The 18,165-nt window shown below is 49.5% G+C and overlaps 1 long non-coding RNA gene across 4 annotated transcripts in view; it reads left to right on the top strand.

The window, feature by feature from the left end:
- The first annotated feature begins 448 nt into the window (after positions 1-448).
- The window catches only part of LOC142426082 (uncharacterized), a 28,487-nt gene continuing 10,770 nt past the window's right edge, over positions 449-18,165 (top strand). The window contains exons 1-2 of one of the 4 annotated variants that reach the window (XR_012779722.1): positions 449-654; positions 1,130-1,211. This is a non-coding gene — a long non-coding RNA (uncharacterized LOC142426082). Of the gene's footprint in view, positions 655-1,129; positions 1,227-16,265; positions 16,427-18,165 lie in introns of those variants that run through there. The other 3 variants (XR_012779721.1, XR_012779720.1, XR_012779723.1) reach the window with 3 other exon arrangements.

Below are 18,165 nucleotides of genomic sequence, written 5' to 3'. Positions count from 1 at the left end.
TCGTAACTACGGGCTGGCCGCCTGGGGAACCTTTCTTTCTTCTGGAAGCAGCTGCTTCACCTCCGTAGGTCACTGGTCATGATGGCATCTCAGATGGACTCTATGTCCACCCAGACACACGTCACACCACACCACTTCTACCTCCTTCCTTTGCTCTTGTTGACTGCAGCCGAGAAGACCTAAGCCGAAAGGGGCTTGTAAGGATTGAATTATTCAAAATAAGAAGAAGATGGGGTACAAGGAGGGATGGTGTGGGCAGGAAACAAATTAGGAACGGCTTCTTTGGCTCCTGGTGAGATGGAAGCTGGTGGGTTGCCTCCTGCCATCAGCAAATACCACAGAGTGGGTGGCTTGTAAGAACAGGAATTTATTGCCTCACAGCTCTGGAGGCCGAGAGCGCTCAGTCAGAGTGACGCCAGGGCCACATTCTTTTCAAGGCTCCGGGGAAGAGCCTCCCTTGTCTCGTCCAGCTTCTAGTAGCCCCGGGCATTCCTTGGCTTGAAGTTGCAGCATAACTCCAATCGCTGTCTCCATCTTCAATGGCAGGTCCTCCCTCTGTCTCTGTGTCTCTTCTCTTTCTCAAGGACTCCGCGCATCCTGGAAGATACCGTTGGAGACGGTGTTTCCAAACAAGGTCCTGCCCACAGGTACCAGGTGAGGATTTCTGCCTCGATTTTGAGGGGCGGGGCATCATTCAATCCAAAGAGCTCTGCTGGCTGCTAAACAGAAGAGGAGCAAAAACGACAACCAATTTTGAACGTGATGGTGGTAGCAGTGTACACTACTGCTTGATCTGATTGAACTATGGAATGAGATATCTGTATTAACTCTCAATGAAATGTTCTTTTGGGAGGAAAATTACACTCAAGAAAACCCTTTGGGGCAGTTCTACTCTGTCACCCGAGGTTGTTATGAAGCAGAATTGATTCCAACAAGGCACCCAACGAGGGCAATCAGTCCGATGAAGTTCCAATTTTGGTGGGGCTAGGGGGGACTCTGCATGCAGAGTCTGGTCCTCACTTGCCTTCAATGGCTTGGAGGTGGCTCTAGGGCCAAGCTCACCAAATCAGGTTCCTCAGTGGGTGTGTTCTATGATAAGCAGAGACTGTGTGTGACTTGACTCCAATAGGAGCGTCCTTTCTGCAGCCAGACACTGCGGGAAGACAAGATGTGACCAAGCGTCTAGTTGGCATGGAGGCAGAGCAGAGATGGTAAGGCAGTGGAAGGTAAGCATGCTGGTGTTGGGCAGAGGCACACCCGGGGCCCTGTGTGCTCCACAGCCTGGGAGTGTCCAGAACCGCAGACTGACCTTCGCACTGGCCTTGCCCTCGAGTCTATGTTGATGTGGCTGTGTCCCCCTGAGCGGATTCCCACTTATAACAAGCCTACAGGGCAGCGAAGGAGAGGAAGGCCCTTGACAAAATGGAGTGACACAGCGGTTTTGACTTAAGACCAACTGTGAAGGTGGTATTTCACCTGACAACAACATAGGGCAGAGTGGGACTTCCCCATGGGGGGGTGGTCTTAGGCTGAGACCGTCACGGGTGCAGATAGCCAGGTCTTTTCTCCTGTGAGCAACTGGGGGTTAGAATCAGCTGAGCTTTCTGTTAACAACCCAACACCTACCAGACAGTGTCAGCAGGGCTCCAGCCCCAGAAATTCATAGGTCAGATTCCCCAAGGAGCGCTGAGAGAGAGAGAGAGAGAGAGAGAGAGAGAGAGAGAGAGACCCTTAGCCCCAGCTCCCACCTTCAGGGCTTCCCTAGGCAGCCGGGGCTTTTTAACAATGGTCTTCTCTGCTCTGATTGGACCGATCATTCTCGGGAGGAGATGGGGAGATATTGCTCTTGAGCCCAGAGCACAGGGGTGGGGGTGGGGGTGGGGAAGAGGCTGGACTGATGGGTTTCAGGGTGAGCTGTGACCTGAGTCTACAGCGGTGTCTCTCCATTTGCACTGGGCAGCTCGGCCACCATGAGGCCATCAAGCGTGGGTGGTGTGTCCTGTCACAGGAGATTCAGGAATCCTGAGCATCGAGGAGTGTTGTGGGTCATTCATGTCTGCTGCCCGTCCCCAGCCCCGCATCTCGGCTCCAGAGATATGGTTCATTCCTAACCCTGGAACCTGTGAATGCGACTTTGCTTGGACGTAGGCTCTTTGCTGTTTTAATTAGTTAACAGGAAGTCACACTAGAGTGTCCTTAGAACAGCTGCGGGTCCACCTGTGGGTTGTAACCCCTTTGGGGGTCGAGTGATTCTTTCAGGGGTCGCCTGATTCATAACAGTAGGAAACTACAGTGATGAAGTAGCAACAAAATTAATTTTATGGTTGGGGGGGTCACCACAATACATGGAACTGTATGAAAGGGTTGCAGCATTAGGAAGGTTGAGAACCACTGCCTTATAAGAAGAGAAGAAGCGGCAGAGAGGCAGTGCAGAGGCAAGATGGCCAGGTGATGACAGAGGCAAAGAGTGGAGAAAGGCCACCACAAGCCAAGGAATGTCTGAGACCACCACAAGCTGGGAGGATCCTGCTCTGAGACACTGATTTCAGAGTCCCAGTCTGCAGATCCATGAGAACACATTCCTATTGTCAGCCTGGCCCCAGCCATACTATGTGGTCCCAGGACACTCCTGTCAGTACACACCAGAGAGGCCCATCTGGAGACATTCTGGACCACGAAGGTTAGTTCTGGCCATGCCGTCTCCCCTCCTTGGCTCTTGAATCCCGTGAGGGTGGGGAACAGAGTGCTGCATTGTCCACTGCAACGTCATGGGCACACAGACTTAGGGACATGGCCAGAGCATTGTGGAGAGAGGTTGGGCAGGACTTTCAGCAGCAGGAGCAATCACAGGGATCCATCGATTCTTCCCACGGACACCATGCACCTCCAGCCCTCCGCCTTACAGGAGGAGACACAGACACAGCATGATACAAGCCAAGGTGACGCCAGCACCAGGGCCTGTGACTCTGGGCCATGGCTCGTCAGTAACAGGTGGGCGGCTGTGATCTGGGCCAACACGCTCTTCGTTAAGGGGACATTTGGGGAAAGGAGGGGAAGGACATCTCTGAAAATGCTTCACCCTTACTGGACAAGTGTGGACACACGTCATGAGTGCTAGGCTGGCTGCAGAGACACAATGAGGGACCGTGGGGGCTGAGGATGGGGCATTTGTTCATCTGCTAAGCTACAAGTTTATGTCCACGATCACCCAGCGGCACCTCCAAAGACAGGCAATATACTTCTGAACAACAACAAAAAAAATCTGCCCTGAAAACACCAGCGAGCCTTCCATTCTGCGATGCATGAGGGTCACTGTGAAGTAGATTAATCAGCCTGGCAGAACCTGGTTTGAGTTTTGGTTGGGGGTGCGGTGGGGCGGGGTGGGCTGTGTGAACTTCAGTAGCAACACTTCCTAGGGTTGGACTTGGCATCCTTCTGCGCCGCATGTCACCAAGAGCGGAGCTGGTCACTGCAGGGGTCTTAGGCACGAGCACCGAGTTTGGATCCACAATCACCGCTCAAGGGAGCAGCAGTCAAGAAGTGGCCAACAGGACGTATCCGGCAAATCTGCTGTCCAAGACCTCTTTCACGTGAGGAAGGGCAAGCGCAAGGGTGCCACTACTAAGGTGTGCGAGATCCGAGCTGGGGTGTGTTCAGTCACAGTGGGACTGGGAATAAGGCAGACTGGAGAAGACAGCTGCCTTTGGATCACGGTCTTGGGGAGGCCTCCTGAACATGCCCTGGATAGCCAGAAGGACAAGAAACGCTTTCTTGGAAGAACTAGAGCCAGCAAAGTCCCTAAAAGAGCCAGTGGTAAGAATTCTTCTCACACGTAGGACATGTTGTCAGGAGAGACCAGTCCTTATAAAGGCTCTCCTGCTAGGTGAAGTGGGTGGTCAGTAAAAGAGGAAGATCCCCTGGGGCAGGGGTTCTCAACCTTCCTAGTGCCGTGACCCTTTCATACAGTTCCTCATGTGGTGGGGACTCCCCAACCATCAAATTATGTTTGTTGCTACTTCATCGCTGTCATTTTGCTCCTGTTATGAATCAGGCGACCCCTGTCGTTTGAGCCCCCAAAGGGGTCGTGACCCACAGGTTGAGAACCGCAGGCTCGAGGAGCTGGATTGACGCAGTGGCTGTAACACTGAGCATGGCCCAGGACTGGGCAGTGTTTTGTTCTGTTGTGATTGGGCCACTGGCTTAATGACTCTTCACAACAACGGGCATGAACAGCCATGACTCTGTCTTCTTCTTTGGGGACTTTCCCAAAGTCTAATCCCCTGCTCCTCCAGAAACCCATAGCCCAAGCTCCCCGGTCCCCAACACCTAGAGTGGTCACCTGTGGAGAGAGGCAGGTCACACTTTCTGGAGATGGGAGCCAGCTGAGTCACCACACAGCCTGGGCCGCCCCAGAGTCCAGCCTTGGCTCTGCTCCAGGATAACTATGCCTTCCCCATGGTTACTCAACTGCCCTGAGACTCAGAGCCGGGCGTCACCCAGGAGCTCTGTGGAGCAAAGGCTGAGCTCACTGTTCTACAAGCCAAGGCAGGGTACAGACCACAAACTGAAGCACCAACCCAGTGCTAAGAGTTGGCTCTGACTCATGGCAACTTGAGGTCTCACAGAGTAGTGCTGTATTGTGTAGGGGGACTTCTTGGCTGTCAGCTTTCCCTTTGTAAACTGTTTACTGTAAACTAGCTGAAGGTTGATTGGGCAGGCCATCAGCTTTACAGATAACAGTTCATGCTGCTTTTTGTGCCAACTCATCCATTACAATCCCCTCAGTGCTCCATCATGGTGTCCTGCTTCCTCCCTGTGTTTGCTGTTTCCATCCCTCCTCCTTTCCTAACCCTCGGGGCATTGGCCTTGGGGGGAGGGGGCGCTTGGCCTTGGGTAAATGCTGCCCATTTGAATAGGACTGTACTCTTGATCCCCCAGCCCAGGAGCTCAAGGTGTTTGGCTGTATCTCAGAAACTTTTACAACTTTGCCTCATGACCATAATTTGAATGAAAACAAATCGTCAGAACTTTCTTACGTTGGACTGGTGGGTGGGTTTAAGCTGCCAGCTTGGTAGTTGCTCACAAACTGATTCAACCGCCTGGAGACCTGGAGGTTCAGATCAGGGCACAACACAGAGTTCGATGGGGATGAGAGTTCGTGCAACAGAGGCAAGATTGAGTGTGCTGTCTCCGCTCTCCCTGCTTCCTCTTCGTCCCGCTCCAGTGGGACTCCTCCCGTCACCCCCACTGATGGAGAGCTTGTGGGCAGAGTTTCTGAGGTCACCAGGTATCACGCTCAGGTGACCTGCTCTTTCACGTCTCTGCAGCGACTACTCTTTCTTTCTTAGTGGGTCATCCTTTGGTCCTGACCGTCTGGCCTACAAGCTGCTATGGGCTACCACCCTCCAGATGGCTCTGAAAGCTGGACTTTGAGAAGCCTAGTCCTGGGTCCTCCTCCCACATCTCTGCAGGCCCCAGAGTGGCCTCCCTTCTAGGGCTTGACCACCCTCTGAATGTGAGCATCTCCTGTCTAGATCAGATCTGACCTCTCAACTTTCCACACAACTCTCTGCCAACTAAGCATGTCTTTAGGTGCCCAGTGCTCCTGTCCCTAAAGTGACCATCAGTGGGTGTCTTTAAAGAACACAAATGCATTGCCTCTCCATTCAGGAGGCTAGAAGTCCCAATGCCTGGTGTGATTCTAGAGGAAGATCCGACTTGGCTGTGTTCAGCTCGTTGCTGTTGCTTGCTGATGTGCCCACATGAGTCCATGCTGACTTATGGTGCCCTTGTGTACAAAAGGACAACACATGCCTAGGTCATCTCCGTGATCATAGGCACCCTCAAGTCCACTGCTGCAAAGGTGACCCTTTTCTCTGATCCTCGACTTTACCAAACGTGATGTCTTCTTCTAGGGGTTCGTCTTTCTGGGTGATGTGCCCCAAATAAGCAAACTGGTGTCTTGCCACCCTTGCTTCTAAGGGGCATTCAGATTGGATTAGCTACCAGCAATCCCTGGTGCTCCTGGGCTGATCATTGTATTTGCTGTGTGTGTGTGTGTCTTAGGGAACGTCTTGTGTGTGTGCGGGCCTGTGTATCTGTTGTGCTCTTATGATAACCCAGGAGGGAGTCAGTGAAGGACGTATTCCCCCTTTGGTATGGACTCCTTACATAACAAAGAAACCCCCTATTCCTGAACAGAATCACACCCGCAAGTAGAAGGACTTGAAGGGGGGGTTTGGGAGGACTTGACTCGGTCTACCATGGGGAACTCCACAGTGGAGCTGGGACCAGCTTGCTCGTCTTGTGAGTGCAGTTTCATGCGCCTGGTCACCCTAGGGGCCCTCTGCCCTGCTCTGGAAATGCCTTCCCTCACCATGCCTCTTCTCCATGCTCCAGGGGCCAAGGGGCAATCAAAGTGAAGTTGGAGTTGAACGACAGCCACTCTTTATCCATCATCCTTTGTCTTTCCTGGGAGAGGAACCCCAGGGTGGCCTCTGGACCTCATCCTGGAAACACCTCTCTGTAGCTCCTCCACCCTTTAAAGGCAGGTTCACTCTGTAATACTTTTCAACATCCAGCTTATACCAGCTGGTTCTTGGAGGCTCCCTCCCAGCATTCCCTTCTGCATGCCTGCCTGACCTTGGACTTGGTGTTGAGCCTCTTCTCTGGATCTCCTTGTGTCCTGGTCTTCTCCTGGCCTATTTGCTGCTGCCACCCATTCTACTTGGCTGGCTACCACCCTCCAACTGGCTCTGAAAGTTGGATTGGAGGAGCCATATCCTGGGTCCTCCTCCCACATCTCTGCAGCCCCTACTCCCCACTGGTCACCTTCTGGTTCCCTGGGTGGCGCATGCCTCCTACACTACACCATGAGCACCTGGAGTTTGGCATCAGGTTCGCCTGTCTGTGTAGCTCACACCTGCTCAGAACATGGTGTATGAAAGGTGCTTAGTGAAAGTTAACTTTTCATACCCATGTGCCCGTGGACTAGGATGGAGCCAGCCATCAGAAGTAGCTTGTATCTCAAAATCACACTTTTCTACCATCCAACCTAGCTAGGGCCAGGACCCCAGGTCACAAACGCAGGATCCACTCAGATGCCTGCTGCTACCTAGTGACCTAGTGTGAGAGTGGAGTTGCCCTTGTAGGGAGCCAGCCCCTCCCGCAGCATGGCTCAGGGCTACCCAGACAGGGGGAGCCGACCACCTCTGGTCTTGCCTCCTCTGCCTTGTTCTGTGGTTGAGCAAACCAGGGCTTTAAAGGGAATTTATTTTTCCAAATTGCAGAACAGAGAACACAATGTTTAGGAGGAAAGCACACTGCTTACATTTGAAAAAAATTAGCAGCATTATATAATGAACGGAGCTTAAAAGGGCTGACTCACCCCGGGCTGGCATCCATCTTTGACTCGTTTTCGAGTTGCTCATAAAATTACATCCTGTTAATTTAAGGTTTCTTATGCTAATGTTCAGTCAATTTTATTTGCCAGAGAAATTTATTGGTGGCCTCCAGGGTAACAGCCGTGTTTGATCCAATTATGTGGGATCCTTGTTAAAACACCATGCAAGGAACGTACAACAGATTGCCGTGTTAGGGCCCACAGGGTGGGGAGCACCGTGTTCGCTCGGTTCAGGCGAGGGCGGGTGGACTTCCCATGGCCCTACCAAGGCTCTTCTTTCAAAGGGAACCAGGACAGTGCGAGGGACCCCAGTGACCCCAGTGGCCATCGAGTTGACTGATGGCCACTCCCTCTGTGTCCAAGCAGGACTGTACACCTTAGGGTTTTCAGTAGGGAATTTTCTGGAAGGAGATCACCAGGCTTCCCTTCTGGTGAATTCAAGTCCTCGACCTTTTGGTGACCCTCAGAGCGTTGCCAACCATCTGGGCCACCCAGGAAGTCTTGTGGGCTCCATGGCGCCCACTCAAGTCTGGCTCCTAGAGACCCGATGGAAAAAGGTACTTCTACCCCCGCAGGGTTCCTAAGACCGTGACCTTGATGGAAGTGGGCTGCCACATCTTTCTTCCGTGGAGCGGGTGGTAGGTTCATCTGCCAGGCTGCCAGTGGGCAGCCAAGGGCTTTCACCACAGAGCTACCAGGGCCCTCTGTGGGTTCCACAAACTCAAATGCCAAAGTCGCTGCCTTCAAGTCAATTTCAGCGCACAGGGACCCTGTTGAATGGGTAGAACCACCCCGTGGGTTTTCATGACTGTAACATTACAGGAGTAGAAAGCCTCATCTGTCTCCTTCCGAGAGGCTGGTGGTTTCAAACTGCTAAACTTGCGCTGGGTTAACAGCCCAACGCACAAACCATGAACCCTGGTGTCTCATGGGTTACACAGTTCTCATAAAATCCGACTGTTTGGCCTGAGAGACAGCAGGCTCAGTACACCCCACCCCACCAGGGGCCCAGAGGCTGCTGTTTATCCTCGGAGAACTACCAAGGGTGGGTGGATCAGGAATTGGAGCTGGACAAACAAGCAGTTGCCATGTTCGCGGTGACTCACGGTCAACCCGTGTATGTCCAAGTAGAACTGGGCACTCCATAGTACTTTCCATGAGTGACTTTTCTGAGCTTCCTTCAGAGGCACTGCGGGGCAGAGTGGAGCATCCCACCTTTGGGGTTACAGGCTGATTCGTGCGTTCGCCATTGCCACTACCCAAGTGCCTGACCTAGAGCCTCGCTGCACAGCTGAGGGAGTGGAGGCACAGACGAGTCTCCATGGTCTGACTGCTCAGTGCTCCCCACCTTGGGAGCATTACACCTTGAGCGCCATTGCAGAAGAAGGCGGCTCAGGTGAGTCAAAGGCATGGTCACAAGATGGCGTTGGATGCAATTTTATATCTGAGCTCTGAGCTAGGTGGGCTGCCTGCGCTGGGAGACGTGGGTCCTCCCACAGAGCCGCACACTTAAAGGACTCAGTCATGGTTAATGCTCCATGGCCGCCATCTTGAAATTCTTAAAAAGGCGCTCTCATCTTCATTTCATTCCCGGTTGAGGGAGTCCAGAAGCTGTTGAATCTGCCCAGTGGCTGGGGGTAACAGAGAAGAGTGAGGGGCCTGCTAAAGCTCTTCACCACTTTCTCCTGATCTGCTGGGGCCTGTGGGTTGGTCATGTCCATTGGCTCTTTTCCAAAGGGAGGACCCCGCCCCTGTGGCACTTGCTTTCTGGGGCAACCACCGGGCTGTGGCCTGGCTCTGAGCCCTGGGAACCCTCTAGAAGTGAGGGCCAAGGCACCTGGAGCAGCATTGACCGCAGCTTCATCCCTAATGACCATGGGGGAGACGGAGAGTGGATGGCTCCTAGCCGTGGCCTCCTCCTCCCCACCTTTAAACCCAAGTGAATTCCAAATGTGAAAATTGATGCACACTCATTGCAGTCAAACCACAGCCATTACTGGCCAGGCCAGGTGCCTGCTGGGAACAGGTCCCAGAAAACGCAGGACATGGTCCCCTGCACAGCCCACAGTGGAGAGCATGGGCAGGCAGCATCTGTGCCAACCCTCCCGACCTGGGTCCAGATGTCCATCCCTGCCCTTCCTTGCACACAGACTCCCTGGACATGGGCACCACATAGCAGTCTAGGGTGCTCCCTAGGGCTGAAGTCGTTGAAAGGAGTGGACCTAGCTAGGAGGCACAAACAGTGGTTTAGATCCGCCCTGGGGGCGCTGGTGGTGGGAGTGTGCAGGATGACACCTTGGGGCACAGAAGTCCTCTGGGAGGGATGCTGCTTTGCAGAGTCTTCTGCTAGTGAACAGATGTACCGGAGCAATGTCAGCATCGCAGGTGCAGCGTCACCCAGCACTGGCCTGGCCTGGAGGACCGCCTCTTTTGCCCGTACTGATGGGAACCTGGTCCTCTGCATTCTGTCCATGCAGGCAGGCCCCCTTCCCTCCACTCTCTGGATGACTGCGGCCGTGCATCAGACTCTGAGCTGTGCGTTAGGAAAAAATGGGGAATACCGCCTCTCTTGGAAGCATTCAGTGAGCACTTATTTCTCCAGGCCTGGTGAAGCCTCTGTGCCCGATCTTAGGGATCCGCTTGCCCTGAGAGATTGTGCTGGGAATCTCACCTTGATGATCTCCAGTTTGCAACCCCAGCACTTGTTTTGTACCTTGAGCTGGAATCTGCTTTAATTGAATGGCTTGTGCTGCATCCATCCTCCAATTACTCTTGAACTTGAGTTGGTCTATCAACTAGCTTGCTTGTTTGCCTATTTATTCATCAGTCTACCTAGCCATCCATTCTTCCCCCCATTCTTCCTTTGTATTCATTCAAGCATCCATTCACCTACGTGCCTTTCCTTCCTCCCTTCTTCTTGTCACCCATCTATGTATGCGTCCCTCCATCCACCCTCTCTCTTTCTTGTCATCATCATGTTCCGAGTCCCTTCTTCCTGCGGAGACATGTAAAGAAGACTCAGTTCTTAACACCCGGAGCCCAAACCTCTCACTTGCAGAGAGGGCAGGGATCTGTCCTCATGTACCCTAGCGTGTCCTTCAGGAGACGGACATTAAGTAAGCAATTACTAGGCATAAGTGATACCCTGCTGGGGTGGGGACGGAGGTTCCCCTGGGACAGAACAGAGACAATAAGTGACCAGAAAGATTAGGAGAAGCTTCTCCAGAACAACAGAAACCTCTGGAGTATGTTTCACGAGAGGACGTCAAAGGTGCTTTGTTTCTAGGTGGGCAAAGGCTTGGTCACAGGGCATTGTGTAGCCAGGCATGATGCTTTGTCGTGGGTAGTGTCTCATCAGATGACACGACCAGGTATGTTGTTATCGTTATAAGATAGAGAATGGCCTAGAGGAGAGCAAGATGGAAGTTACCTGGGCGAGAAGTCCCAGGTAGAGGCTGTAGTTAGCTGGGAGGAGAAGAGAGAGTGGTGGACACATTCAGGGGAGCTTATACGACGGAGGGGGCAGTGGCGGTTCAGGGATGGCATTGCATCTTCCCACGTCGGAGACCCAGGTTCCATTGCCAGCCGATGGGCCTCCCGTGCAGCTACGACACGTGTGTCACTGGAGTCTGACGTGTGGCTGGGGCTGGATACGGGTCAGCAGAGCTTCTGGGCTAAGACAGACTAGAAAACCAATCCTGTGATCTATTTCTGAAGAATGACCCATGGACACCAGCACTTCTACCTGCAACTACTTGTGGAGCTAGTGGGAGACTGGGCAGCGGTTTAATCCATTGTGCCTTGGGTCGGTCCCAATGAGTTAGGGGCTGAAGCAGTGGCAGTGAATGACAAAATATCAAGTGACGGAAACACAGCCTGGTGCTGAATTAGCTGTCCAGAGGCCAAGGAAAGAGACAATGAAGGTTGGTGCCCATGCTGAGCAGCAGTGACATTGTCACTCACTGACAGGGCCCTAAAGGATGAGTAGGTTGGGTTGGTGGGGAGGGGTGGTTGTGAGCATGGGAGGAAGGAGATGGGGGTCAGTGATGATGACATGTGATGTTGAGAGGCCCGTGGAATGCTCCACCGGGCAGGGGAGTGTGTGTGTGTGTGTGTGTGTGTGTGTGTGTGTGTATCAATTTAGAATTTGGAGAACTCAAATTCCAGTGCCCAAGACCTTCAGACTGCTCTTCTATGGTGCCAAGTGAATCTCCAAGAGGAAGAGAAGATAAAAGGACTTCAGGAGGCTCAATGACCATGGAGTGAACTGATGTGAAAGGAGAGCCTGTTGAGCTTGGCAGTTGGGCGCGTGAGAAATGCCGAGCGAGCATGCTGGGACAGAAAGCTGATAAAGATAGTGGGGGGCCTGAAACGATGAACTCCGAGGAGACCGGTACAAGGTATAGGAGAAGGGCCTGATTGGAAACGGCCCCTGGAGGTGAGGAGGTCAAGGGTGAGAAAGCCAAGGTGCTGTGAGCATGGTCCTCTCCTCAGGGTGGCCCATGTCAAGAAGCGGTGATTAGGGAATGAGGGTGGTTAGGTCAATCAATGCACCCAGGAGTGGACACAGTGGAGGTACCTGATGGGAAAGTGGCTGGTGGGACAGGGAGGACACAGGCTCTGTGTGACTCTCATGAGGTGGTAGAGGCCAGTCTCTCTTCAAAGAGGTGCGAGAAATGGTCAGTGAACTGGTTCAGAGGCACGAGATGGAGTCCAGAGGCCCCAGAGACCAGGTGGGGGAGGTTAAATGTAGACTCTGGAATGGGGGCCATGGAAGATCCTGCTCTCAAAGTCAGGGAGAGAGAAAAGAAACGGTGCTGGAGGGCATCAGAATGAACTGCGCCTCTAACTCCCCAATGTCAAAACCTGGGACAGCCCAAACAGCCTGCTGCTAATGTAACAGTAGACATGTAGACCCATTATTGAGACCCCAGAAACAAATCCATCCACCCACAAACAGCCAACCTTTGACAGAGGGTAAAAATACATAAATTGGGAAATAGATAGTCTCTTGAACAGATAGTGCTGACAAAATTGGATTTCCATTTGCAGAAGGATAGAACCTATACCTCATCCCATACACAAATATGAACTCAAGATGGATGAAAGACCTACACGTAAATCCTAGAACTGTAATGACCACCGATGAGGAAAATAGGGGCACATTCTAGGCCTTAAAACAGGGAATATGCACACTAGCAACAAAAAGTAACACACACACAGCAGGAGACAAACGATATGACTCTGACCTTTTAGAAATAAGACACGTGTGCATCAAATGCCTTCATCAAAAGAATCGAAAGAGTATCCACAGTTGGGAAAACCTTTCAGCAATGACCCATCATAGAAGGAATTAATTCCAAAAATTTTTAGAAAACTGCAACACCTCAACAAGAAAAAAGATGAATAATCCAATTATAAAGTGGGCAGAAGACATGAAGAGACATTTCCCCAAAGAAGACATGCAGGCAGCCAACAAACATGTGAGCAGATGCTGTGATCACTAGCCATCTGAGAGACGCGAAGCAAAACAATGACGAGATACCACCATATCCTGGCATTGAGAGCAAAGTGTAAGGAAGAGAAAGTACTAAATTCTGGAGAGGCTGTGGAGAAATTGGAACCCTTGTATTCTGTTTATGGGGCCGTGGACATGTGTAACCATTGGTAGAAAGCGATATGGAGCTTCTTCAAGAAAATGGGAATAGAAATATCATACGACCTAGCAACCCCTTTGCTGGGTATATGCATATACCCCAAAGAAGTAAAAGCCCAAAGCACGAACAGGTATATGCACACCTGCGTTCATCACAGCACTGTTCACAATAGCAGGGCAGTGGGAACAAGCTAAACACCATCAGTGGAAGCATGAATAAACAGACATTGGTCCATATACACAATGGGATACATCTCTGAAGATTAATGATGAAAGTATGAAGCACCTCATAACATGGATGTACTTGGAGAACAGTATTTGAGTGAAGTTAGTCAATTACCAAAGAACAAATATGGTGTGAGACCATTGTTATGAAGGAAAACCAAGATGAGAGTTTCTATACCAAAAGAAAAAACTTGATGGTTACCGGTGCAGGGTTAGGGGAAGTAGACCGTAGGCTAGAGGGTACACAGGTGGTAGCTTTAGTGAAAGGGAAGATAACATGTTAATGTTCTGTCAGAGAGGGGTCATCAAAGGGGGAAGGGGGCAAGCTACTGAGAGTTTGGTAATTGTTTTAAGTTATTGAATAAAAAGTTGATTCTCTGACATGTAAGCTCTCACCTCATTCATAATGGAAACTTTTTTTTTAAGAAAGTGAACCTCAACCCACACCTCACACCTTATATAGAAATGAACTGCAAATGGAGCACAGATTTCAGAGTCAAATTAGAAAACTTTCATGGAAAAATATAGGAGGAAATCTTTGGGACCTAAATCCAGGTGAAGTATTCTTGGATATGAAATCAAAAGTATAATCCATAAAAGAAAAAAAAGATAGTTTGGACTTAATCAATCAATAAATAAACTTTTGCTTTCTCAAAGATTCTACTATGATGAAAAAAAACAAGCTACAGACTTTGAAAGAATATCTGAAAACCATACATTGCCCAGAGGCCTGTAGCTAGAATAGTTAAGGATTTTAAATTTAACAGTAAAAAGACAAATAATTCGGTTAGAAAATGGGCCAAATGCATGAACAGACACTTCACCAAGGAGAACAGACAGCAAATAAGCACATGAAAGGATACTCACCATCGTTTGCTGTGACAGCAAATTAAACCTGGATAAGAGAGCACATTAAAAGAGCACATGAGATAGCACCACAGTCCCAATGCAATCCCCGTAAAATTCCAACAGCCTATTTTTGCACATAAGGAAAAGCCAATCCTTAAGTGTATAGGAAACTGAAAGGGGCCTTAAACAGCTAACACAATCTTGGAAAAGAAAAACCAAGTAGACGGGCTCACGTATCCCAATCTCAAACAGTTCTACCATCTTACAGTAATCAGTCCGATACTGGTATCATGATAGCCATGGACCAATGGAATAGAATTGACAGTCCTGAAATCAACCCATACGTTTATGGTCAGTTGATTTGGACAAAGGTGCTGAGTCTATTCAATGGGGAGGAGGCATGAGGGTGAGGAATATCCTCTTCAACAAATGATGCTGAGCCAACTAGATTTCCATGTGCAAAACAACAAGGTTGAACTCATATGTCCGACGCACTCATATATTTTAACATCCTATATGAAATTTAACTCAAAATGGATCAAGGACCTAAATCTATGAATTAAAACCATGAAGCCCTTAAAAGAAAATATCTTATAACCTAATTTTTCAACAATGAACTCTTAGATATGACGCCAGGCAGCAAAATTCAAAATGGGTGCTTTGGATATCACCAACCTCGAAACATCAAAGCAAAAACTTTGGTTGGTAGCAACAAGCTGAAGAGATGACCTACCAATTGGGAGACAATCTGGGGGACCACATTCATTTATGAGATAAGGGCTAAATACCCAGATTATATACAGACTCCATGCAATTTACCATCCAAGAATGAGATAATCCAATCAAACAGAGACATTTTGAATAGACATGTCATCAAAGAAGATTCACAGGACAAGAATATGGAACGGTGGGGCTCAACATCCTTCTCCCAAACCAAGCTCACTGCCCTCCGGTTGACTTTGAGGATCCCCACAGGTATCACATTGGTTTGACTCAAGGTGACCCGGGTGTTCCCAAGAATGCATAGCATTTTCTTGACTGTCATCAGAGTGTTTGCTCAGTAGATGGATTCAGTAAGTACGTGAAAGGACACAGTTGGGACACTCACCATACCTGATTTTAAATCACACCGTGTCCCACAATAGTAACCTCTTGGTTCATGGACAGGTTCCTCTGCAGAGTCAACAAAACGCAAGTGGGCATCTTTCTAGTATTCTCTCCTTTCAGTCAGGATTCATTGGGCATCAGCCATGGTAGCCCTCCTTTTACATTCTCATTCCATCTGCCTTGTGTATCTGGCAATCCCTTGTCGGCCTTCTGAGCCAGCCACTTTTGCAGCAGTGTTAGCACAGCTTGACCTGCAGGTGATATTAATGAGATTGCTGGATAATCTCTGCATTCGTAGGATCGCCTTTCTTTGGAATGGGCACCTTTGGAATGGAATGGGCGCAGATGCCTTGAGCATAACCAGTAGGGATCTGGGCATAGATGAGTTTCCAGTGTCCCCTCCGTTTGTTGCGATGTCTCATCTGGCACTTAGTCAATTCCTGGAGCCTTGCTTTTCTGTGAGGACTTCCATGCAGCTTGGATTTCTTCTTTCAGTTCCGCCAGTGCTTCATCACACGCTCCCTCTCGAAATGCTTGCATGTTGACTAATTCATTTTGATCCAGGGGCTGTGTCTTCCTTCCACCTTCCCTCGTGCTTCCTGTATTGCTTGATATTTTGTTCATAGAATTATTCAATGTTGCAACTTGAGGCTTGTGGTTTTTCATCTGCTCCTTCAGCTGGAGGGATGCTGAGCATGCTCTTCCCCATTGGTTTTCTACCCCCAGGTCTCAGCTCATTTCTTTGTGAGACTTTACTTTGTGTTCTTGAGCTGCCCTTTGAAACCTGCTTTGAAATTCTTTCACTTGATCTTGTCATCCATTCACAGTAGGTACTCTAGGCAGTGATGTTAAAAATGGGAAATAGCAAATATTGGTGGGGATGTGGAGAGACTGGCGATGAGAATGCAGGGCGTTAGAGCCTCTGTGGAAAATAGGTTGGGGGTTCCTCAGAAATTCACATCTGGAATTACCATCTGGGAAAACTACTCTTCTTTCAGGCATGTGCTCAAAGAGCTGAAAACAGGAACAGGACTAAAAGTTCCTACACCAAGGCTCATCGCAGCACTTCCACAATCGTTAAACGGTGAAAACCACCCAAAAGCCCACTGGCAGGGGCCAAGATAAAGAAACGGTGAGCTGCACATCCAATGGGCTGCCAATCGGCCATCGAGTGAAATGCAATCACGGTAATGCTGTAGCCCCGATGAACCTTGAGAAAATTATGCCGAGTGAACAAGTTGGTCAGAAAACGACAAACCTTGCATGCATATGAGATATCTAAAATGAGCAAATGCAGAGAGACTGAAGTTTGTTAGTGGTCGCGAGTGTCAGGGGGACTAGAAAGAGGGAGACAGTGCTTAGGGGGCACTCGGGCTTTGCTAAGGGTGTTGGGGAAAATTGGAAATAGATAGCGGTGATGCTTACATAACATGATTAATGTGTAAATGTCACAATGTGTTCGGGATGGTTATATTGGAAATAATTTTGTTACCTATGTAAGTATTCTTAGCAAAATCTAAGCAAAGAGTGGAACCTTTGAAAAGAACAATGTCACTAAATTGAGAAAAATTCTACTAGATAGATAGATGGATGGATGGATGGATAGATAGATAGATAGATAGATAGATAGATAGATAGATAGATAGATAGATAGATGAATGGATAGAAGGATGGATGGATAGACAGACAGGTGCCCTCAAGTCAGTTCTTTTCTTATTTTTTAAAAACCATTTTATCGGGGGCTCATACAACTCTCATCACAATCCATACATGCATCCAATGTGCTGAGCCATTTGTACATTTGTTGCCATCATCGTTCTCAAAACATTTGCTTTCTACTTGAGCCCTTGGTATCAAATCCTCATTTTTTCCCTCCATCCCTGCCCACCTTCACTCACTCACGCTTGGTAATTTATAAATTATTATTATTTTGTCATATCTTACACTGTCAGATGTGTCCCTTCACCCACTTTTCTGTTGTCTGTCCCCCAGGGAGAGGGTTATATGTAGATCCTTTTAATCAGTTCCCCCTTTCTCCCTCACCTTCCCCCCACCCTCCCGGTATTGCCACTCTCACCACTGGTCCTGAGAGGTATATCTGTTCTGGATTCCCTGTTTCTAGTTTCTTTCTGTACCAGAGTACATCCTCTGGTCTAGCCAGATTTGTAAGGTAGAATTGATATTGAGGGGGAGGAAGGGTTCAAGAACTAGAGGAAAGTTGTATGTTTCATCGTTGCTGCACTGCACCCTGACTGGCTCGTCTCCTCCCTGAGACCCTACTGTAAGTGGATTTCTAGTTGCCTACAGATGGGCTTTGGGTCCCCACTTCACACTCCCCCTCATTCACAATGATATGATTTTTTGTTCACTGGTGCCTGATACCTGATCCCATTGACACCTTGTGATCACACAGGCTGGTGTGCTTCTTCCATGTGGGCTTTGTTGCTTCTCAGCTAGATGGCCGCTTGTTTATCTTCAAGCCTTTAAGACCCCAGATGCTATATATTTTCATAGCTGAGCATCATCAGCTTTCTTGACCACATTTGCTTATACACCCACTTTGTCTTCCGAGATTGCGTTGGTAAGGTGAGCATCATGGAATGCCAGGTTAATAGAGGAAAGTGTTCTTGCATTGAGGGAGTATCAATGAGTTCTGACTCATGGCTACCCTGTATACATCAGAATGAAGCACTGCCCGGTCCGGCCTCTTCCTCACATTTGTGATGTTTGATCCCATCATTGCAACCACTGGGTCAATCCATCTTGTCGATGGCCTTTCTCTTGTGTGCTGCCCTGCACTTTACCAAGCATGGTACCTTCCTCTATACCTCCAAACGCTGGCCAGAATTTGGAGAGAATGGATTTCTCATGCATTGTTGGTGGGAATGTAAAGTGGCACCACCAATTTGGAAAAGTTTGGCACATT

Source organism: Tenrec ecaudatus, chromosome 14 (assembly GCF_050624435.1).
Source record: "Tenrec ecaudatus isolate mTenEca1 chromosome 14, mTenEca1.hap1, whole genome shotgun sequence".
Classification (NCBI taxonomy): domain Eukaryota; kingdom Metazoa; phylum Chordata; class Mammalia; order Afrosoricida; family Tenrecidae; genus Tenrec; species Tenrec ecaudatus.
This window is presented reverse-complemented; position numbering and strand designations above follow the sequence as displayed.